The 24,873-nt window shown below is 41.6% G+C and overlaps 1 long non-coding RNA gene across 3 annotated transcripts in view; it reads left to right on the top strand.

Annotated features, from left to right (window-relative positions):
* The window catches only part of LOC109289479, a 60,567-nt gene extending 38,843 nt beyond the window's left edge, over positions 1-21,724 (top strand). For 2 of the 3 annotated variants that reach the window (XR_002095383.1, XR_002095382.1), the window contains exons 2-4: positions 19,455-19,614; positions 19,972-20,211; positions 21,612-21,724. This is a non-coding gene — a long non-coding RNA (uncharacterized LOC109289479). Of the gene's footprint in view, positions 1-15,668; positions 15,750-19,454; positions 19,615-19,971; positions 20,212-21,611 lie in introns of those variants that run through there. The other variant, XR_002095384.1, reaches the window with a different exon arrangement.
* Positions 21,725-24,873: the final 3,149 nt, after the last annotated feature.

Here is a 24,873-nt window from a genome sequence, read left to right as displayed (position 1 = left end):
GGGGGGGGGGGTCGGGGGGGGGGGGGGGGGGCTTTTCCTTGTGCTTTGACAGGAGCACTTGCCACATCTTCTTGCCAGTGCCCGGTGGCAGTGTGGAGCCCCACAGGTTTGGCTCCAGCCAGCTCTCATCTGATGCTGGGGAGGCAGGAACATGGGGTGGGGGCCAGGGCCAGGGCTGATTGCGACCGATTGCAGGGGGACTGGAGGCTCCCACCCCCTCGGCCAGCACTAGGCTGCACCACCCAGCCATGCTGCCATGGGCTCCCAGGGGCTGTCCAGGGTGCTGCCCAGTACAAGCTGCAAACGCGTTCACCCAGTGAGCTGTATTTAGGCACCTTAACGCATGCACATGTAGGATGTGTGCCTAAATTGCCTTAAGGTGCCTTAGGCTAAGGCACAAAGTTAAGGCACACATAAATTCACCTGTAGACAAGCCCCCTAACTACAAATTTGAGTTAGTCAGTCCACCATCTTTGTAAAACCCACCATTAGCATTTCTAGGTATCTAAATACTTGATAATCTGATCTTTGATCACAATATCTTAGTTCCCCATGTGTCAAAATAGGGTGATTAATGGCTCCTTTCTCCCATACTTTCAGTGGCTTGGTTATTTATTCTTCTAACTCTTCTGGACTTGAGGAATTTTTATAGCACCAAGCAAAAGGAGGGTCCAATATCATTTGAGGCATCTAGATAATAATATAAGGAAAATACTGAAACAAAAGTAGTAATATGGAGCTTAGCACAATGAAGCCCTGATCTTGAGTTATGCCTGTAGCTCTACTGTGATAAAAATATATAATTATACAATACATATAGATCTTGCCTTTTAAGGCTTCAGTCCCATGTGGCAGGGGGAAAAAGATCTAAAACAAGACAAGAACTTTCTAATTAAACAGTATGATGATGATCTTGGACTAGGTACAGAATAACATTAAAGACTTTACATCTTTTCTTTTCTTAAATAGGAGAAATCGTTTCCTCAAGCATAGATTGAAGATAGTGACAATGTGCCTTTTCTAAATAAAAACAGTGTCAGGGTTTCTAAATATTCAGCTTAAGGAAATGACTTCTATCCTAAATTAATGAGAAAGAAGGAGAGAAGAAACAAATCCTTAAATGAAGGGCAATGATAAACTCCAAAGAGTGCAAGTTCTCTGCTAACAGTATTCTTGCAATTTGAGCAATACCGCAACTCAGCTCTAAAGTTAATGCAGATTCTCTTAGCACATGGAAAATGTGTGTGTGCATGAGAGGGAGATAGACCAGGATGCCTTTACAGTCTTCTGCTTTCTGCCCAAAACTCAGGTCAGATCTAGTGAGATGCTGAATGCTTGCTGAAGGGCCCTCAATGTGTAACACTTTAAAATCATAGGAGTCTGGGACATCAACAGCCTCTGAATTCAAGGAGGGAAATGACTACTCAGCACTTCACAGTGGTGGGCCCATGGGTCCTTCGGAAAAATGAAGACTGCATAAGTGAGATGCCTTTCTTCCAGCTGAACTGTTGGATGAACTTCCAAAAATAATCCTTGAATTGGCATTCTGCATACAGCTGTGTTTATGAGAGGCAATATCATGTATGTAAATAAATTCAGATGCCGCTTGAGTTATTTTAAAACAATCAGTTGAAAACTAATCATTTTATAGACATAATCTTATCCTTAAAAAGTGACAACTCACTGTATATATGTACACTAAAAGTTAAAGAACTGGGACAGGGATTTACTAGATAAGACATTGTTCATTGTAGGTGCACTGATAATACATTTAACAATATGCAGAGGGCATAATGCATTATCGCTTTGTATGAAGCTTACCTTCTATATACCTGCACTCTTATTTATTGGTTGGAATTTAAAATAGCTTAAAAGAGCACCTGGGCCTAGCTTGGAAGGTGCCTAGTTGTTATCATATGTATTAGTTGTGTTGGATAAAGCTTAGAAATGTTTTCATAGATGAGAGCTCCATTGTGCAAGTTGCTGTACAAGCCACACAATAAAAACAATATCTTCCATGCTCAGAAACTTGCAACTCAGGCACATACATAAGACTTTTCATGGGTCAGGTTCTGTTTGCCCTTGCCATTAATTTGGGATACTGAGCCAAAAACTGAGTATCAGCAATACATCCTTTTCTCCATGCCCGCACCAATGAACAAAGGTATTATAAGTCAGTAACTCCCATGCCTCACACTCTTTCTACCCTTTCATTCAGCTGACCCCCAACTATCCACTCAGTTAGCTAAAGTATGTAGCACGTTGGAGGGGTAGTCTGCCTCAAAGACAAGGGGCCTTTGGAGAGTGTGCTCCTTTAAATCAAGGGTGATGTCTGCACTGGTCATACTGCATAACTCCCCATGTCCCAGTGGGGCAGCTCTCTGGAAGGAAGGACAAGGTCCTGGGCCTCATAGGACTATCTACAAAGCAGATGCCAACAATAGCTGATGAAGTTCCCAGTATAGTCAGGCTCTATGGTTAGGGCAAGACAACTCTGCTTAACAAGGGAGCTGCTGCAACAACTTCAGCTTCGAAACAGATTTAGGCTGAAGCTCCATTAATGCCCAAGTAAGATAAAAAGTACTGCTGAAGACGCTTTAAGGAGCTTTTCAAAGTATCAACTGCCTAACTTGTACTAATAATTCCCAGAGAAATGACAAACCAGTTAAAAACCTTGGCTGAAATCCTGCCTCTGCTGAAGTCAGCTGCAACACTCCCATTGACTTCAGCAGGGATAGGATTTTACCTCTTATTCCTTCCTGTCTGAGGGTCTGCAAGTTGCATTTGTCCTTATAACCTTTGCCAGGAAAATAAAACAACTGTTGTTGACTTTCTGACAGTCCCACAGTAAACTGATATTTAATAATCATCTGCTTAATGTTTAGAGGAAACAGCGATTTTGAATTGTCAGTATATATGGCTGGCAACACACTTCCAGAAAGAATACCTGTCCATTGCATATTACCGCAATGCACAATGCCAAGTCTTCTGTAATTTAGGGTGGTTACTTTATTAAAACATTTGGTGGTGTTCCCACTATGGTTTGAGAGCAGTCCAGGACTGAGATGGTATAATCTATCACAGTCCACTGGGTACTATGTTCTCATTTTTCTGCAATGTTGGCGTGCGGAGATGACACTTATAGAAATGTGAAGACTTCCATGAGTACTAACTCTCTCTCTCTCTTTTTTTTAAATTTTCCCTGTTGAATGAAATCCTGAGGAGTAGGAATAAGTGAACTGGTTACATTGTTAACAGCTGAAGAGAAGAACAGGGAAGTTGAATAATGCAGATTAGCAGCAAATTCAAAAGGAACTAGAACCTGAACAGCAAAAAGTTTGAGCCTACCTGGTTTAAAGTCTGTTTGAACCAGCAGTCCCTTTACAGGCAGAAGAAATTTTTGTTGCCTCACCAGTGTCACTGATTCTGAACTCATCGTGACCTTGGGGTGCAAAGTGGGACTCAACTTTTGTGCTTATTTTACCCTGCTATGGACTACAAAACCACTCCATAAAACCTACAGGATCATTGCAGCCTTCTCTCACAAATGCTAATGAATTGTTTTTGTTTTTCCTCCAAATGCTGTTGTTTCAAATGAAAACACATTGCTGCTTTGTTGCAGAGCATTCTCTCCCACAGTGACCGACATAAAGACTTGCTTGTGTAGCCTCTGGAATGTGCTTATTTCTGAGATGTCTAATTGTCATTTCTTTTACCTTACATCAGAAGCATGTCACATGCATTAATTAGGTCCATGAAAATACGCTTGAAAACCCTACCATTTGAGTAAGAAAGAGAAAAATGAGCACTGTAATTTCCAGGAATGACTAATGTCTTGCTGAACTTAATTCTATGGATCGATGGCCTAATTGTCCAAATGGGCTAAGGTGAGAGGCGCAGTAAGATCTAAGGTTGCTCTGTTGTGAACACCCCTTTGCTGCGTGAAGATAGCAATTTTTAAATTAAGGTTTCCAGCTAAGCAGTTCATTTATGTGAAAGACGCCCTTCAGCAACAAATGGTATAGTGTGACTTAACTGAGCTAAGAGGAAGGTGTGGGTGGCTCAAGCATTATCACAGCCCCTAAGGAGAAATGAAACTTTCTTCGAGCAATGACAGGAACCTAGGTAGTAATGGATGGGGGTCATAGCCAAGGTCCAGGACATCCAGTAGCTTGTCTCTGAAAATGGTCAGAACTGGTGCTGAAGAGGAAGGTATATGATCTCCCCCAGAGCTGGTAGAGGTGGGATAATCTATGTCTTTGCACCTGCCTCCTCCTCTCCATGTTAATTTTAACACTTAAAAACCCCTGTGCTAAGATCCCTGCAGCCATTCACTTAAATAAGCTCTTCTTGGCCTAGAAGTGTAGACTCCCTTCCCCTATTTGCTCACCCATCGCTACACATGTAGCCTGGAGTGCTCTTTATGGCATCTGCCTGGGGTCGGTAGGGGTTAGTAGTAAGGAACTGGTGGGTGATCACTTCCATACTGGAGAGCGAAGAGCTGCATTTGGAGGGTTCTCTCTACACCCAGATCTTAAGGGACATAGTCTCAGCTTATGGTTAAGTAATGCATCCTTTCTTTAAGAGTTAACTATGAAACAGCCTTTGCAACGGGGTGGCGGTAAAACCGTGCAATCAAGCAACTTTCAGTTCCACTGCTGCTCACTTCAGTAGAGCTGTCCCTGTGGAAACAGCTGAAATTGCATCATGTTCCCTAACGTTCACAGCATTAAAGTTAATAGATTAAAAGTGTAGGAAACCCTTTGTTACAGTGTGAGAACTGGCGTCTAAAAACTTACCAACATCCCATCTTTTTGGCAAGATGGGGGCTACTTGGAGTGTAAATCACAGGACTTGGCCTCAGCCCATTTGTGTTAAAAATTAAAATTAAGAATGTCCATTTTTGTATGTTGACACTGCCTTTCAGACTTCAGGGAGTTCAAATGCCTGGCTCACATACCCCTGAAAAATGAGATTTATTATTGAAATAGCAACTGACCCCTAACTTCACAGTATTACTGGCTCCGCTCAGATGGGAGGAAGTTCTGCTGTTTGTTTGGAGTCATCAAAAATATATCCAAAATGTTCTTGGGAAAATACACAGACAATGTATGGGTTTCTGAAAGCTAAACTAATTTTAGGTTTATGCTAGCACATCAAATATATTTATTTTTCACGTAATAGGTATATTCACAGGAAAAACAAACATGCACACATGTAAAATAGATGTGGGCCTGAACTTCATATACTTAAGTATCTTTCATTAGCTTTCTTGATTTTAAATATGTATTTCCTTATTTATGGCAACCTTTCAACTGAGCTCAAAGCACTTCATAATAAACCCCTGAAGCTGACAACACTCGCTGAGACAAGGAAGCATCATTGCAATTTATTTTTGCCAGTTAGTAAACCAAGGCAAAGAAAGATTAAATACTTTGCTTAACAGACAAACATGCCAAAACCAAAGATCTTGACTCCTAGGTCTGTCACCTAGGTACCATACCAGTCTCCTCTTACAGTCTTTCTGTCAGCTCCCCTTCACTTCTGGATTAAATACATTGCTGTCAATATGACCCAGATACCGTTCCTTTTTAACATTTAAGCCTTTTCATAAACAAGCTGCACCATTCTTTGCTGGTAGTCACCTCTCGTGCAATTCCTCCTGCCTTTCCTCTGCCTGAATTCCCAGCAGTCCATCTTGCAAATATCCCCAGGATTTCTCTGACGCATTTTGAATAGCTATTCCTGTATCTTTTTAAGAGCAACTTCTGTCATGATGTCTAAAAGATCACCCTGATGACCATGACTATACCAGTGATGAGCTGTAACTCGTCCTCTTTTGTCATCTTTCCTTTTCTCTCTCTCCCCATTACTACTCCCCCCAGCATCAAAAAGATGCAGAATCACAGGACACATAATTTGCAAAGAATTTACCAGTTCTTTACCAGATGCTTTTGTTTGCATGTTGTATCTTCACCTCCTCCGCCTGGTATAGATTTGTGCAGCACTCACCACAACAGGACCTCAACATGCTTAGGGTTTGGGGAGCAAAAATCCTCCTTTCCAATGCCTAAATGCCTAAAAATCAAGTATTATAAAAATGGTTTCATAGATTGTAGAGTCAGGAGAGACCGTGAAGGATCATCGTGTCCGACCCCCTGCCCCAGACAGGAAAGAGGACCGAGGTCAGATGACCCCAGCCAGGTGCCTATCTAGCCTCCTCTTGAAGACCTCCAAGTTAGGTGATAGTACCACCTCTCTTGGTAGCCCATTCCAGATTCACTTCCAGGTGTCACTTATATTAACTATCATGCAAATTTGCTCAGCCCTATCTAAACCGTAATGAATAAAGAACAAATGTGAGACTCGATTCTTTTCATATTTACACTTGCACATCACTGGAATCAACAAAACTTTGCACCCATGCAAATGAGATCAGAATATGGCCCATTATTAAAGGATGCTGTTATCTTTCTGGACGTGATACATGTCCATTTAGATTATGGACAAAAGTTATCATGGCAAGGCTGATAATGAGAAATGACCTCTTGTTCATTAGAGGGGGACTGAACAGGTGGATAAGAGCTCATGTACCCCTGGGCACAAGAGATCAGTTATGGGGAGGAAGAGGAGCTGATGGTGCAAATCTGACATAGCAGCTGGCTAATTGTGATGTCATTCCAGTTGTTTGTGAAGAGGGCTTTTATGAATGAAAAGACATGGTTGAACTCACTGCTGTGTCTTCATGCCTTCGTGCTGGCCTATATTCTGGCATGTTTATTAATGACCCTTTTATTTGGACAAAGCTTATATTTTCAACATCAAGTCAAATACCAGAGGCAGCAAAACAGAATGGGATTACAGCTTGCTGGATCTCTCCCTCAGTATGGTATCAGTTAAAAAACCTGAAGGCATTTCTAGCTTGCACCAGGTGTTGGAGAGCAGTCGCAGTGCAGCACACTCCAGGTGCTCACCTCTTTCAGATCCCAGTATGTGCCTTTCTTCCGCAGTTGAGATTACAGAAAAAGAAACATAGGAACCAGCTGTGTCAGCTGCCTGTCTACTAGGTGTTTGTGGGTGCTTTCCATGGGATACTTGGGATAGGAGTGATCCTGCCTCAGCCAGGAGGTTGGACTAGATGACCTCTAGAGGCCCCTTCCAGCCTGGCTTCTCTCTGAGCAAATTGGATGCTTATCTTGCCGGGATCCTATGACCCCAGCTGACTTCCCGCCCTTTGGGCAGGGGGCTGGACTCGATGATCTTCCGAGGTCCCTTCCAGCCCTAATGTCTATGAAGTCTATGAAATCTCTGACCCTGACCCTTTGGCTACCTTACCGGAATTGCCGGGAAACGCTGTTATATATTTTTCTTTCCACTGTGTGTGTAGCATGCGCTGATTAGGAACAACTTCTGTGTCGAGTTCTCCTCTAGACACGTGCCCTGTTCCTCAAAGCCAGTGAAACAACCAGGCTTCCCAGATTACAAGCGACCCGGGGAAAAGCACAGTGCAGCTCAACCACAGCAAGCCATATCAATATTTAAGTTCCTCCAGAATAAAAGATCTTTCCTTTCTTAACATGGGACTAACCTTCCAAGCATGTGAGAAAGCTTGAGATGGTGTTTTTAAGGCTTTAAAGGAATCATCTGAGGTGGGTTTAAAAACAAATAAAAAACAGAGAAGTAACATTACATTATGACTGTGATGTAGGTATCTCTTTTATTCACACCAGTCTTTAGCCCCGTCTATAAACAGCTGAATCTGACATCAGCACATACTTTTGGTTTTTATTTAAGTAAAACATGAATTGTAATACTCAGATCAGCTTTAAGTGGGTTCTCTCAGGCAATTAACCTATAATTAGATGAAGGTAATAATAACTTCAACAGAGTTCAAAGGTACTAGTTCCAGCAAAGTGAGCATTCACTGCAACTTATTAATCATTATTGCTATGTAAACTGGAGACGGGCACAAGCCAGAATCCCTGTATCCAGAACCTCCCCCTCCCACCCGAACCCGAGAGGTGTTTAGATCGAGGTCTCAATATAAGCTTTGTAATTAGCCCCTACCTTACTGCGTGCAGTTCTGCTCCCATGGTTTACCATGACGGTGCCATGTCCTGCCCCTTGTACCGTTGAACACGATTAGTCAACGTGACCCTTTTGGTAGAATGTGAGCTTTGGGGATCGTAATCCTAAATCTCAGTTCTTAAACCTCCACTTGTCTCTACCCATGCACACCTTAGAGACCTGACTCTGAACTCTGTCTTGGACACGTCCTCTCTCTACATGCCGTCATTGCTCTTCCTGCTGTCCTGAAGTCAGAGCTATTCCTTGGAATCAAAAAATGCTCCAGAATTATTTACAGTCATTGCTTTCATCTCTACAGAATTTTGCAGTTGAAGATCTCAGAGGTCAGCCTCACAGTTGTGCAATGCCGTATCCAAAATGGTGGGAATTTGGGGGAAACAGTAATTTCTTTCTTATTCCTGTCCCTTACATTCACAAAGAAAAAAAAAAAAGTGTAGTTTGGGGCCACTACATATTCTAGCCATACAAATCCAGTGACAAAACTGCCTTTGTGTAGTAACAGCAACCGAGGAAATTCAAACATCTCTCTTCATCGCAGATTAGGATTTTTTTCCAACACTTTTCTGAGCTTGTTTTGGACAATCCTTTTCTCCCTCCTCAAAGAGACTGTTAAGGCATTTTACAAGAACATAACATCTTTTACCGGTTTGATTTTCAGTTTAAGATCAGTTAATTTCTATTTGTTCTTCCTCTGCAATTTCACTAATACCCTCTTTGTGCGCGTATATTTGTCCAATGCAATCTAAGAAACAATCACCTTAATTGATCTAGTGTTAACCTCCAGCAGCTTCAGATCCAGACTGTTTTTATCTATTGCTCAATCCCAATTGCAGTATTAATTCCCTATAGTGCTTACATCTATGTCACCGTCACCACCCGGCCCTTTTACAAGAAGCGCCTCTGTAAATAAATGCCATTGTAAACAAAACAGGATCCTTACAAGAGGAGGCAAGGTGGTTGAAAAGCCCCAGTTGTATCCGTTTGTTTTGCCTTGTGTTGTATATAATGATAAATTTCATACAGGTGTCACATTTTTAGAGCTAGGTGAGGATTGATGGGGTACAGTAGGACGATCCATCATCAGAGGCAGGTGGCATAGTATTGGAATTTCAGAAATCTGTTCCCAATCACATCCACTGCTGGATGACTTGGTAACGACCCTATTTGTGATGCGTTACTGAAAATCAATGTGCCGCATTCAAGGTCAATGTACTGTTAGAAAACTCTTTAAGCACTGATGGATGGATTGTGTTCATTCAGAATAAATGTGAGAAGAAACTGACAGCCGAGCATCCCAATATTTGTGCCAACTTCAAGAGACAAGCTTCCTTCTCGGTAGAGAAATACGATTCCCTGGGGGATTACATCACTCCTTATTTCCTTTGTTCTTTCTTTTCTAAGTATTTAGGTAATTGTTTAATGTATCTGTCTTCACGCAATTAAGAGACTTCAAAGTCTGCGGTCAAATCCTGATGAACAGCAATCTTTATGGCCTTTACAATATGAATAATATTAATCATCACCAAACAAGTCTAAGGAATTATCAAAGTTTAGCAGGAATAGATTAATGGAGGGGAGAGCGGGGGTGGGGGGGGACAGGAAATGTGAAGAACAAACAGAGCCCCACACTGCGATAGATAAAAACAGTATCCATAAAGAGCCTCCTTTAGAGCTATATAGGCTAACAATCAAATCCCAACTCTGTAGCCCAGTGGGTCATGCGCTCAGCTGGGATTCTGTTCTCCTGAATGCTAAATGTAACATTTCATGTTTCCCTGAACATTAAAACAATCCTTGGATGTAAAACAGAAATAACTCTGAGAGCGGCACTAGAAGCCAGGCCTGCCATCCCGAGGTGAATGTCCTACTCAGTGGGTTACAGTCACTTGGGCTGTCTCATCCCATGAATCCTGAATTTTTTTTCTGTACTATGGCACAGCTTCCACGGGAAGGGTGAAGGGCACTTCCACACAGCTGTGTCTATGGTCAGATGGTTAGGAAACTCGCTTGGGGATTGCCAGATATTGTTTTGTGACTAGATTGAGGAGACCGCATCCCTACCAGAACTTCTTTGTAGAGTGCTATAACCCCTAGGCTATGATACAAAACACCAACCCCACCACCGGCATGTCAAGAGGAAAGGAGTGAGTCCTGCTCTGCTCTTTGAAAGAACACTTGTACCTGCCTACTGCCCTGACTCAGCTACCTAAGCTCTGGGGAGAAAGTGGAAATTCAGATAAATAAATCCCTGCGTTTAATGTTTCCTGTTGGCTAGCTCTAGGTACTTCCAAGTGGGTAGGGTTTGGGATCATCTTTCTGACATGCCCAAGTCTCCTTATTCACATTACAGGGATCGCTGTTACCTAACTTGGGGTTTCAATTCTGTTGGGAGGAAAGGAGGGTACATATGCTTTAAGCATGATAGCACCTAAGTCCAGTATTACTGGGTTTTGCCTTTAGTGCTTTTCCCAGATCTTTACCTATTTTCAGCCTCCTAAGTGATTTCGCATATTGTTACATGTTTTAAATTACTGGCTGAGTTGCTTTCCAGGGCAAAATGACTTCTAGGTTATAAGCGAGATCCACTTTTCTGAATAAATATTATTTCAGCCTTTTTATCAATGGAACGAGATATCGTATTTAACCAGCCCTCTAAATATGGATTAATGACACCTCAGAGACTCTTTTAAAGGGGAATCTTTTACTTCCTTTCCTTAGACACAGATAGAAATGTGTTTCAGTTCAAAGAAAAGTAATCAGTAGCTTCCAAAAGGAAAATATGATTTATAGTTTCAACAAACAGGAAGGGGGGGAAAAAGTGTAATTTACCATGTGGTTCACCAGCAGCTAAATCTGTTCAGTTGACACAATAAATGATCTCAGGATTCTTCACCCACTGTGTCAACAAAATGGGTGTTGTCAAAAACATTAAGACATCTTATTGACAAACGCTCAAGTCACTATACCCTTTGAAGTGGTTTTTGTCTTCTACCCGAGACTGTTGTATAGGCGGCATCGATTCATCTGATATATTGAGGCTGCAGCAAAGAGCTATGGGGGGATTCAGAAAATGACTACGGCCATTAACTAGACCAAGTTATTTTGTAAATAGTTGTGGGGGAGCATTTTGAAAGGCAATGGTTTGTTAGTGATGAACAGCTGATTTACAAGACCCAGGCAATTACGCTGTCCTAATGAACAGCTCTATGCTACACATCTACAATAAAGCAACAATGCATAGCAGAGCTAAAAGCAGGTATTATTATATCGCAAACCATCTATTAAAGTTGAATTGAAAATTAAAAAATAAACACACTTTGTCAACACGCGTGGCCAAAGGCTCTTGAACATGATATGTTCAACTATCATGTTGAACATGATATGTTGAACTATGTTCAAACTAAAATACAGTTTATGCCAGGTTACTGCTCTTTGGGTCAAAAACCTGGTCTCCAGCCTCCTGTAAGTGGTCCCAGTGAAGCCAGTCAGACTCTCCATATGGGACTACATGCATGCTTTAACTCTTCGTAGATAGATTACCTGACAGGAAGGACTCGATTAAAAATTGTGAAAGCCATGCAGTACTGAACAGATAGAGAAAGGAACTGGCACAAACAGGCTGCAAAACTAAGAGGACAAGAAGTAAGTGAACACAAAGTAGCTCCTAGAAATGACCATTCAAGGTTCATGGCATATTCGGGGGCCAGAGGAGGAAATGACACAGATGGCTCCCATTTGGTATCTGTTCTCTGAATGAATAGGAGAAATTGATGGTCAAGGATATCAAGTCTGCACTTTTTATGATAATTAAGTGCCATATATCACAGATATATTCTGGGCCCGGTTCTTGTCTCAAAGTGAATCAACTCTAATTCCACTAAACCCAACAAGGTCATGACAGCATAATACCAGGGCAAGAGGAAATACAGTTGTGCATACCTGATTGACTGATTACAAGGGCCACTTTTTCCTGGCTTTTCTGCTTTCTCTGTACTTGTCTGGTATGGGGACATCCCTAGGGCCTGAGAGGCAGCCAAGCAGACTTCTATGCAAGCCCTTTGCAGGCACCATGTTGGGTAACTGTTGAGAGTGGGGTTGGGACGTGTCCGGGGAACGCTGTGTTTGAGGTCTGTGCTGGTGCCATAGGTTACAGCAACCTTTAAGATGTACTAATCTCTGCTGGGGGTGGGAACAGTGTAGGACCAAATCCCAGAAACAGGGAGTTAACCAGCTCCTTGTTGGCTCCCATCTCAACTACATGCAGCAGAATCTGATGCCACAGAGACTTTGGCTCAGCATTTTTAACCTAAGCTACATCACACAAGATAGAAGCAAGGTGAGCGTGCCAGTTATATCCACTATAGAGCTGAGATTAAGTTCTGCAATTAGTACAGTATATAAGACATTTATCTGAGTCAAATTTATAGACCTGTATAATATATGGATTTGCCTTGCCAATAATCCATAATAAAAATACACCGTACAAATACAACTAAAGAATCTGATGTCAAAAATATGGATAGTGCAAGTGAATTGTACAAACATAATTAATAAAGGCATAGAATTGAAAGCCCTGGTGTATAGGAGTTGAGTCCAGGTTTACTCTAAGTCCAAGGGCTCCCATAAATTTCAGCCATGGCTTTTTTGTTGCTTAAATTATATTATTTCATTTGGTATCTGGCAAACAGGGATATGAAAGTCTCTACTAAAATGCATTTAATAGGACCAAGCTACCTTTTAGTTCTTACTTATTCCTAGGGGAAATATCTCTATGTACATTTGTAATATCCCTAGATTCTGAAGTCACTGATCAGGAATTTTTATATTGCAACATCAGGTCTCAACTGACCTTGGGTTAGGACTAGCAAATTGTTACTGTACCAAGAGCAGATTGAGGGATGACAACCTGGTGCCTACTTCCTGCTTACTATGTCCCACCCATATCTACAGATTATTTGCACTTCCCCATGGGTTCAGCAAATAATCTGTAGATATTGGGGAAGTGAAACAAAGGCTCCATCCACTTCTTGACCCTACAGATCCACTCCTGAGTCACTGGCATGAGCAGGGGAGAGTCGGAGCCATTTATTTCCTGGATGGGCAACGAAGGATAAGGCAGTGCAAGTTTTGTCTTCACAAAATGGCATAGGATCATCCCGAAGCACTGATGTGAATGGAATTTTTGCCAGCAGTTGTAGTATCATCACCTTCCTGACATGGCAATTTCATCTTAAGTGTACTAAATTCAGGTTATTGTAATACAAGAAAATACCTCAACATAGTTAATGCAGGCAACTTGAAAACATTGTGGGAGCCCCTACAGAAGGGATTCAATAGGAGTAAGTAAGAGACAGACAACTTTTAATACTCTCAAATCTGCCTAGATCGTGTAGAGTTACCTGAGCTTACAAAACTGGACACAGCTGTTGGAAATTATCTGCAAAAATAGCACGAGGAAATTTAAATGGTGTTCCTTCATTCACTGGAATTCACGAGGTAGTGCTAAGTGACTAGATGCGCTGATCACTTTTTCATCTTCATGTGCTCATCTATATACAGGGAACTCAGAGAAGCAAGGATCATGTTTAGCAGGAAAAACAAGGGGGTGTTATATGTTTCCATGCAGTATGTTCCCACAGTCCAGGAGAGTGCTTGGGATCATAGGCATGAAGGTGTGGCACTGCTGGGCAGCTGGAAGGGGCACCAAAATATCAGGCCGCTGTGGATGATCTGGGTCTCTGATCCAGCTTTTGCATCACCTAAGCAGACTTTGGTCTCTGATGAGATGAAAGGAACCATCCTCTACTGGGTAACCTCCAAAATATTCCCGCGCCATATGCTCTCTTTTCATGGGGGGGGCGAGGTGTTGGGAGGGGCGGTGGTGAAATGACCTGGTCTGGCAGGAATAGTTGTAGAGTTATACACTATTCTGAAAGCACCTTGTGCCTTACTGAACCAATGAAGAAAGTACCAAGCAAAAAGTGCATAAAAAGGCAAAATTTTTCTAGGCTTGATGTGAAAACATTCCTGACATAGCTCCTGTTTGCTATTATTTGTTCCATTTTTTTTTCACTGCAGCTAATGAAAGATAAACCACTTCAGAACCATGCCAGGTCTCTCCCTGTAGGTACAGTAGGTACTCCTTAATTTGGAGATACTCAAATCCCTCACTGGTACAGTAGGCTGGTATTTCTTACAGTATCTGTAGATGAGAAGTCACATTATAGCACTTTGGAACATTTACAGCCTCACAAAAAACCTTTTATGTGAGCATTTTGAAGCTCAAAGCTCTAATCTAGGACACGGTATATTTATCTGAGTCCTCAATTATTAATGTTACTCTATTGATTTGATACCTCAAACTCTAACAACAAAAACTGTGCAAACTAATTATGCTTGGCTTCCCACTGTACAGGGCTTCTCTGCTCATCATCTAAGTCTTCCTTTTATCAATCAGTAGAGCCTTATTCATAGAAACATGTACTGATGCCAGGTGCTAGAGAAATAAAAGGCTTATTAATTATCAACTAAATTGTGCAACCTTTACTTAGATTGCGAGGTGTTTATTTGCAACAGCGGTCTTGCTGGGAGTAGGTGAGTAAGCATTCGCCATCTTTTTGGAATGGATGCCTGTCATTTTTAATTAATATTTTACATGGAAGTTTCCATCAACTATAAAAAAAATCACTTTCCTTGGTAATTAAGTGTTCAACATTGTAATAGAGTTCCTCAGATCCAGTTATGCATTGGCCAGCTACAGATATGTTTCTAACCAGAGGCCTGATCATGGCATCTTCACCCACAAATGTAGCCTACTGTTACACTGAAACAATCTGGAATTCTACATTTTGATAAAAGACATCTGTTATTGCTAATTTGTCATATTTGGAAGGAAAATGAGGGGAAAAAAATCTTTTCCACCTGTAGATACAAACAATCCCATGTTCAGAAGCATACATTTTTTATCCAAACGCCAAACTGAGTCAGGGTACCATAGCCTGCTGCTCTACGTGTATGGATTTTAAGGAGATACAGTTATTTGGCTTCATAAAGTTACAACAAAATTGAAAGCCCAAGTTTTTCCTGCATCAGCCAAACTGTAGCAAAGTAGGTCAAAAAACATTTAATTAAAAATCTTCATTCTTATGCAAAAACCTATTTCCTTTTATGGGTAAGAGAAAATATCACTGCATGAAAAAAAATGTGTAACTATATTAATTGGCAGCAGTGTGCTCGGTGCTGTGTGACAAACTACACAAAATGTTATTTTGGTAATATTATGCAACTAAAACATTAATCCTGACAATTCCTCATCCTTTTCCTAAGATCTATTACTGCCATAAACTTATTCCTAGGGCCGAGATGATGTCATGTGGAAGACTGATTAACACACCTATAATGTTAAAAGGTCTTGAAAATTTTATTAAGGTCACTATGAAGCATGACTCAAAACTTAATGATACCAATGGATGGTTAGGAACACACCCCAAACTGCTGTAGCAAGAAGGAAAGTCTCCTCATAGTATGGCTATGTGGAAAAAGCTCTCTTTCTTTGAAATGTCTTTTATTATTTTTTCCCCCAATTTTACATCAACAAGCTGGAGAATTTATGTTTCTTTTGGGAAGAACGTACGACATGACTTTTTAATTGTAAGTCAGAAGTAAGGTCATTCTTTGTCCTAGCAGATAGGACAGTGAAACGGGAAACCCCGTCTCATCTCTAACAGGGGCCTGCTGTGGGATCTTGGCCTAATCCTCTCATTTCTTAGTTTTTTTGTTGGCTACTCAGACTCTTTATAACAGGGGTGATCTCTCACTGTAGGGCTTCATTCTCAGTGTGGGACTTCTTAGTACTGCCGCAATGCAAGAACCATGTCTAGTTTAACTCTGTACTACATTGGATGCTACCTATGAACTTCAACCAGTTATGATTTTACTGTTTACCTTGGTAAATTATGGCATGGGAAGTTAACCCCTCTATTTATGGTGGCATGAAATTAAAGAGTTTGTTGTTTTATGTCTTTGATAGTCATGAACTCCCTTTCCATGTTCCTCTTGCCATATCATAGAGTTTCAATTGTAATTTTGCTGTAATTTTACTACTTGTAGTTTTACTATTTTTTATGGGACATATGCCAGATAAATCCTGCCCTGAGCAATTATATTCAAGGAAATATGTTGCAGCAAGTGCAGACATGCTGCTTCTATCGCGAGAGTGGAAATATATGGGCTGCACATAGCATTTTTGACCATTTTGAATAGATATAAACAACACCAGAGGTGAAGTGTTAGTGGGGTATCAGGTGCTTCCATGATTTTATAATGCTACCAATTATAGTGCTGACATTTATTTAGTTGCCACACAGTCGCATACGAGACACTGCATGGTTTCATGCTCTACCTGGAGAGAAAATTACCAAATCATCCATTTTAGATTTTTTTAGGCCTCAAATCTCATCAGACTTACTCTCCTGAGACTTCAGTATCTCCAATATCTTCTTTGTATATAGGAAGACAAAGTGAATCACCATCTCGTTTGATTTCCATATTCTGAGGTCTGTGTTAACTTGCTGCATAACATCCATGTACTTTTAAAGGAATTCCATTTCTCTTCTTCCAAATTCTCCTAATCCACCAGTTCCTTTAGTGTGGAATATAATGATAGCACTAATTCTTTTTTTCTTTTTTTGCACATGTAATTTGAACTGAATATGCTGTGGAAAAAACTCTCAGCTCAAATTTAGTATTTATTGCACTATTTATGTGTTCTCCCTGACACGTCCCAGAGAAAAAATAAATGAGACTGATTATATGAATCAGAAAAGGAGGGTAGAAACTTCTTCAGGAAGATGCACAAATGCAAATCAGTTTATGAGCTAGCACAGTAAGTGGACTAGCATCAATTCTTGACTTCAGTGGAATAGCCCCCGACTTCCACCGAATCAGCCGGGATCCGAATCTTACCCATGCATCTTCATTATGAACAAGCTCCATTAGCTCTATTGAACAGCAACTTACATCATAGAGGGAGGTAATTTACAGTTTTTATAACCATCATAATTTGTAGTACACAACTAACCACACAGCCATTCTTTCAAAACATCAAGATAAATCATGAGGAAATCAAAGGCATATTTAATGTTTGATGACAAATGGCTACTAACAAACATTTATTGCAATGAATTGTTGTTAAAAATGGTGATTACGGGGGAAATGCTGAACAGAGTTGATTAGGACCCCTCGTAGAGTTTTTTCGGCTGCCGCTCCTAAGTGCAATGGACCACCAAGTTTAGTTTAATCCTATCTAATTCTGCACAGGGTAATTATGGCAAATAATGGTAAATGAATCACATGCCCGTACAGGAGTATCACAGCCATTGTGGCAGTTAGATGGATGTGGTGTCAGAGGGATTAATGTGGTATAATACTGTGTTCACTTTTTGCAGCCTGTTATTTAGTCTAGCCAGCTCCCTTTCATTAAGGTAGAGCAATACAATAAGGTTACTATAGGCAGGCTGACATATGAGTGCCTCCATCCTACAGGGGACTTTTGGCACCTTCTAAAAGTCTTGTTTTGTGCATTAATGGGGGCTGGGGGGGAGAGAGACACAGAGACTGAATTTGCCAATGCTAGGGAAAAATCAGCATGTGAAGGATCTGCATATCACTGTGCCAACAAAGTAATTAGGCCTGAAAATTAGGTTGTATGTACCGCAGAATTCATGGGGGTCCAAAAAAGCACAGAGAGCAAGTTTTTGGCAAAGAAACTCAGCTCTCCCTCTCAGAGGAGAGGGGATCAGAGATCTGACGGAGGGGAGGAAACTAGATGTAGAGAGGTAGCTAAATAGCCGAGTGAAGCAGTTTAAATCGGCCGCATATGAACTACAAGAAGGGACTCTGCTCCATGGAGGAAACGTAAATGCAGCTGCTCCAGCAAAGAATGACATTAATAACTTTGACATTTCTCTCGACATACTTCCTAACCTGTCTGATGTGGAGGCTTTTTCTAATACCCTAACTGATGGTTTCCTGTTATAGACCACTGAAGAAGTCAGCGATAGGGTGGATTAGGAGCGGTCCGGTCCTAATCAATATGGGGACGTACATTCAAAGACAGTGTTCCTAGCTGAATGACGATTGGTATTTTGAGGGCCAGATCTGTAAAATCAGATCTTCTGAGGCACCGAGTCAATGAGCACCATTTTGTGAAGCTGGGGAGAACGGGTTGCGGAGGGTTTACTGTAACAATTAGATTCCTAAAAATGGAGCGGAAAAAATGTATTCCCTAAGCTATTGCTGTAACCCCGATAGGCAGAAACCTACAACAAGTTTTTGTTCTTGTTTTTTTCCAAGAAAAGAATACCTACTCCAACAAACATATCTTTCTGATTTCCATCCTACTGAGAAATAGGTAATACTGGGAATCTCACAAAAAAACCCATTGTCGAACAATTTACTGCTGAGATTTACTGACCCAAGACACGTGGAGGGTTTGGATTAATTTTGAACTAGCATCAGCTTTTGAGGGGGTTGTTTTCCAAACCAATCCTGTACAAGATGGTATTTTGGCCCAGTTGCTGCCATTTCATGCCACTTGAGAGGTGTGGAGGTGACAGGACGTGACTCCAGGTATCTAGCTGAGAAAGTCCCCAAGCAAGGGGAACTCACCTGCGGCAGCAAGCCAACTACTTGAAGGCAGTAAGTAGTTAAGACTCTACTCTGATGCTGACTCTACTCCTACTCACCATGAAAGTATGCAGGACGGCTGGCTGCCCTGTTAAATCACTTCAAAACTTATGTAGGATCCAAGCTTTTGTAATTTCTACTGGGTCAGGATGAGGGGTGCTTCATAATCCCAACCACTAGAGCTGCCTCATTTAAAGTGAATCCAGTACATACTTTTTCTGAATGAGCCAAAAAGTAAAAATCCATTGTCAAGGAAATGTTTTGTTGCACACAAAATCAAAGCATTTCGTCCCAACTTTGGGTGCTTTTTCAAAATGACAATTTTTTTTACTCTTCCCCAATTTTTTTTTTTTTTTTACTCAGCAGGAACAATTCAGGATAAACTCTTTTTTGCTTTGAAAAAGTTTCAGGTGAAAAAAATCCACCCATCTCTGATATCCAGCTCCATCTCCCTGTACAGAGCTGATATGAACACAAGAGATAATCTCACTGCTTACCTCCAAATGATTTAAGTTGGAAACATGCCGGTGTGTTTATAACTATGGACCACGTCCTCTTTTGTGTCTTAGCATTAAAACATCTACAGGTCTCAAAATCACCCACCAACATGGCAAGGAAAGCTCACGGTGCTGAAGTCATGGAGAATGGCTGACCTGAACTCGATGTGATTTTGTTTGCAGGAACTGGAAATAAGCCAAGTCCTGAGACAGCACTTTGAGATATGAATGACCCATGAAGAGCTACCAAAAAAGTGGCCTTGCCATGTCTCACAGGGGAAGGGATGATAAAGTGTTACAACCCAAGCCTACCTCCACTTCAGGAGAATGCAGGTACTATGCGGTGAGTATTTCGGGTCACACTCGCTACCAGTGTGCTTGAAGCCCATAAGGTTTTCTGGAAACATGAACATTGGGAATAAAGAGTGTGAAGCATAAGGGTTAGATACCAGCTTCACTTTCTGTATTTTGGAAGACAGGTCAAACATTTCAGCAACTGCAGTAGGGCAATTTAGCCTCTGAAGGGTCATTTAAAAGTAGACAGAACAAGGCTAAATCAATAGAAACAGGGCATCTAATCTACACATATTTGTGGATGATATATAAAAAGAAAAGGTTCAATGACAGAAGTGGAAAGGATTTTGAACATATAGCTTGTGTGAAAGGTTTGGGGATAGTAACAGGTCATTCCTTCCGGAAGGTAAAAACTGCTCTGAGTGATGGAGATGAAGCAAGCTGAAGTCACATTAAGCAAGCGCAACTCATGAAATTTACTCCCGTGCTTCACCTCCTGTATTACATTCATTTGATTACACCGTACTTAGACAGACGTGTGCTCACTGGCAGGCTGCACAGAACGCCAATGCTGATGATACCTTAAATCAAGACACTGAATAAACACAGGTTTGAATATGAATTTCCGTAGGGCGGAAGAATAATGGTGAGATTTCATTTCCCATTTATTACTACATGCCGGTAATGTGCTTGATAGTGTAAATGCCTTTAATTGATAAGAATAGATTTTTTTTAAATCTATGGGCTTTCTTCTGCTCCTACGCTATAGTAAATCAGAAGCAGCTCTAGAGATGCCAATATAGTTATACCACTGTCTCTCTTTGGGAAAGAGGAAAATCGGAGCTACCTTTTTTTTAAAGGTATACAATATAGTATACACTTCTTTGCAGCACAGATGAAGAGGAAGGAGGGTCTAAAAGGGTTAAGGGAGCAGCTTAAGATTTAAAAGACCTGGGTTCTTTTACTACAGGCTTTCTGTCTTACCTTGGGCACGTCACTCTTAGACCCTCTATGCTCTAGAGATACTCCCCTAACTTAAAGAAACATTATTATCTTTTTTTCTTGCAAAGAAATTAGGGTGTTAACCAAGCAAAAAAAAAAGAAGGAAATTGGAGATTAATTTGCTGAATGTTATAACAGACTTAAAAGGTCATAGGCAAGATTCTGGCCCCATTGGGGTCATTGGGAGATTCTCCATTTGCTGGGGGGGGCATAATTTCCCTATTGTGTGCCCCACAGGAACAATAAGATAGCTGTTTAGTGCAGAAGGACCACTCTCTTCACAATAAATAGCAGTAACAAGATCCCTGTAGAAACACATAGGGACTTCTCTGGGCAAAGCAGCTTGCAGGGTCCAGGCCTACATGGAAAACTATACCCATAACTTGATGGAAAATCTGGCCTCCAAGCTTTTCTTATTTTCCTCTGACAGTTACCATGAAAACCATTCCTGCACAATTCCAGCATCTTTTAATCTGAAGGTGCCAGAATAATAGAGAATGAACATCTGTCTTCGAATGGGACATGCCAATATTTAAGCAAGCAGTGGTTTTTCTTCCCTTCAAGATTATCAACTGATTATTCAAAATATATTTGCCCAAATATTGTCCCCGATTCCACAGCACACAGGCAGAAATGAGAACAGAATTTGGCCCAATATGTTTAAGCTAAGCACATTTTTTGCAGCTATGCAAAGTTATCTGATTTCCATGAAATACTTCGTAAGTGGCAATTTGCCTTTGTGGGCCTTAGTTCACGTCAAGCCTTCTCACACTGATCATTTCATGAAGATTTAATTGAATCCCACTTAAATAGCATCAACTAGCACTTATTCATGAAGCCATCCAAGCCTTTCACCACAAATGCATAGTTTTGTATTCTAAAAAAAAAAGGTATTAAATAACCCTATCACAGGAGTAGCTTGAAATGTATTCTCTTCCTCTGCACCCACTTACTTCCATTTTAAGAGCATTTTTCCTCAAAATATAAATGCAAAAGTAATATTTTAACAAATGTACTAATTTTTGTTCTGACCCTATGTGGTAGGTGGGAGGTGGAGCAGTTATGTGAATAGACCCCGCTATGGGTTAGATTCAAGACAAACATAATGGAAGTGAAGATTACATACTTGTATATTGCTGCAATGGAGTTGGGAGTCAGGTAGGCCTGTTGCTGGGTCAAATCCTGAAACAGCAGCACCCAGGTGTTAATACGTCTATCTAAGCAATGCGGGTATGGGGCCATTCTGCAGGCTGGATCTTGACATAGGGTCAGTCTTCAGGCCCGATCCTGTGTGGAGTCAATCTGCAGGTACAATCTGGCAGGCTGGCCTGACCCCATGTGTTGGATCTGGCTACAGAATGACTCTGCACCCCAGCCCCATTGTGCATGAGCATGGTCTGGGACACAGAGCCACATCACCTGAGACATGGGGTCCCTACGGGAAGTGATAATTAATGCTGCCACACTGCTCCCCCACTACCAAATTTCCAGATCTGTAGGGAGCCCCATTGGCTAGATGACATGGCTTCATGGGCCAGATCTGACCCAGAGCAGAGAAATTGAGCATCACTGTATTAAAGTGGCAGCCAGATGCACTTAACCCACCCTCCATCGAGAACTCCACGGTCCACTCCAGAAATGAGCCATGTTAGCTACGCCGAGGGCATGGAAACCACAGTGGTGCAGGCCAGAGAGATAGATTACATCCAGTGCTGTGCATCAGCATAAAGGTCTCTTTCAGAGCAAGTGCAGGGAGATGCCATTGAAAAAACTGCTTTGATTCACTTGGGGTGAATCGATTTCTAGGCCAGCAGCTGTCAATTTGTAACACATGAGAGGGGGTAAATCCAGCCCAGCTGGTGTGATGACAGTAGGAGGTAGGATGGGTGTAAAATCCATAATGTGAATATGCACAAAAACGTAAGATAAAGGCAGAGTCAGTCCTCCATTGCCTGTTAGTTGCTTTCCCTGGTCAGCTTCATCCGTCCTCCAATTGAGACACCAGTGACACACATTTGCCGGCATGTAACTAGGTCCATACCACCATGTTGCCATTGATTTGGGCTCATTTAATTTAAATCTGCCTTTTATTACCTATTAAACCTCAAGAGCAACATTTTAATGGGGTTTTTTGTGGGGGAAGACATTTTGGGCACTCAATTATTCAGTAGAATTCTAGGTTTATTTTTGCTCAAGAATGAGAAAACCATTAATCTCGAAATGAAAGGGGGTTTATTTTTTTTATGTTTACTGAGTTCATGGCATTTTGTTCATGATGATCCTTCCAAAACAAGACTAAGAGATACAATAGGTGACTTAAGAAATATGCTATTGTTTTGCTAGGGGGGGTAAGAATTATTTCTGTTTCCATCATATAAATGATCCCATAAGAGACTATGAGGGCTTTTTTTCTCATAAAAATAGCTTACACAGGTTCATATTAAAAGCATGTCTTGTTACTGTTTGGCATGGTAAGGACACAGTGGACTTAACTTCAGAGCTGTGATGAAATCAAGGTGTCTTGCTGAGATGCCCCCAGTATTGATACAGGACTACAGTAAAAGCAATGCAAGTGTCTTTGTACATCCATCATGGGAAGGAAATTATTATATAGTTGTCACTATTTATGCATATCAGAAGAATCTGAATCCATCTTACTCTCTTAAATTTGGAGAGAAAAGTCCATGTAATCTGAGAGAGAAGAATGAGTGAGAAAAACTTATACATGGACACCTTCTTACGCAGAATACAGTGGACAATTTAAAAATTGCTCTTTCCCTCCCCAACCACTTTATAGGAGTCTACTTAAGTATCATGGAGAAATGAAACAATTTTTACAGGTTGTTCACAGCATAAATAGCATATGTCATGGATATTTCCCAGATGTGCTCTGGCAGTCCTGCCCCTTGCACTGATTGGTGGAGAGGCCCCGAACGCAGGAGGAGGGGGTGGCTGTCATCTTGTCTCCTGGCTGCCCTTCATGTGGCTCTGCTGCTTGGTGCTGATTGGCAGAGAGACCCTGGTGAGGCGAGGTGGTTGCCATCTTGTCTGCTGGCCTTTGAGGCACCCCACCAGCCTGTGCCTTCATTCCAAGGCTTTTGATGTGGTCCCCCACCTCATTCTTGCAGACAAGCTAAGGACATATGGGCTGGATGAGTGGCCTGTAAGGTAGAAAACTGGATGGAGCATTGGGCTCAGAGAGAAGTTATCAATGGCTGGATGTCAAGTTGACAGCCAGTATCAAGTGGAGTGCTGGTTTTGTTCAACGTCTTCATTAACAACCTGGAGGATGGCATAGAGTGCACCCTCAGCAAGTTTGCAGATGACACGAAGCTATGGGGAGTAATAGACAAGATGGAGGGTAGGGCTAGGATTCAGAGCGACCTACACAAATTGGAGGATTGGCCCAAAAGAAATCTCATGAGGTTCAACAAGGACAACTGCAAAGTCCTGCACTTAGGACAGAACAATGCCATGCACCAGTACAGGCTGGTGCCTGACTGGCTGGGCAGCAGCTCTGCAGAAAAGGACCTGGGTGTTACAGTGGACAATAAGCTGAGTATGAGCCAGCAGTGTGCTCTTGTTGCCAAGAAAGTTAATGGCATACTGGACAGCATTGGTAGGTGTCTTGCCAGTAGGTCAAGGGAAGTGATTATTTCCCTTTATTCAGCACTAGTGAGGCCACATCTGGAGTACTGTATTCAGTTTTGGGCCCCCAGTTACAGAAAGGATGTGGACTAATTGGAGACAGTCCAGAAGAGGGCAACAAAAATGGTGAGGGGGCTGGGGTACATGACTTGTGAGGAAAGACTGAGGGAACTGGGCTTATTTAGTCTAGAGAAGAGAAGACTGAGAGGCAATTTAATAGCAGCCTTCAACTACCTAAAGAGGGGGTTCAAAAGAATATGGAGCAAAACTGTTCTCAATGGTTGCAGATGACAGAAGAAGGAGCAATGGGCTCAAGTTGCAGCAAGGGAAGTTTAGGTTAGATATTAGGAAGAATTTTCTCAGTAGGAGGGTGGTGAAACACTTGAACAGGTTACCCAGAGAGGTGGTGGGATCTCCATCCTTGGAGGTTTTCAAGACCCAGCTAGACAAAGCTGTGGCTGGGATGATCTAATTGGGGACGGTCCTGCTTTAAGCAGGGGGTTTGAGGTCCTCCTGAGGTCCCTTCTAACCCTAATTTTTTATGATTTCCATGATTTCCCCAGGGTGGGCTGTTAAGTTGGGTTGCAGTGGCAGTGAGGACTCCTGGTTCCCACTGGGGAGCCAGCATTTTATTTTTATGAAGGTTTTTTTTTTAAGC

Source organism: Gavialis gangeticus, unplaced genomic scaffold (genome assembly GCF_001723915.1).
Source record: "Gavialis gangeticus isolate Ggan-Ray unplaced genomic scaffold, GavGan_comp1, whole genome shotgun sequence".
In the NCBI taxonomy this organism is placed as follows: domain Eukaryota; kingdom Metazoa; phylum Chordata; order Crocodylia; family Gavialidae; genus Gavialis; species Gavialis gangeticus.
The sequence above is the reverse complement of the archived record's forward strand: the minus strand, read 5'-3'. Positions and strand labels throughout refer to the sequence as shown.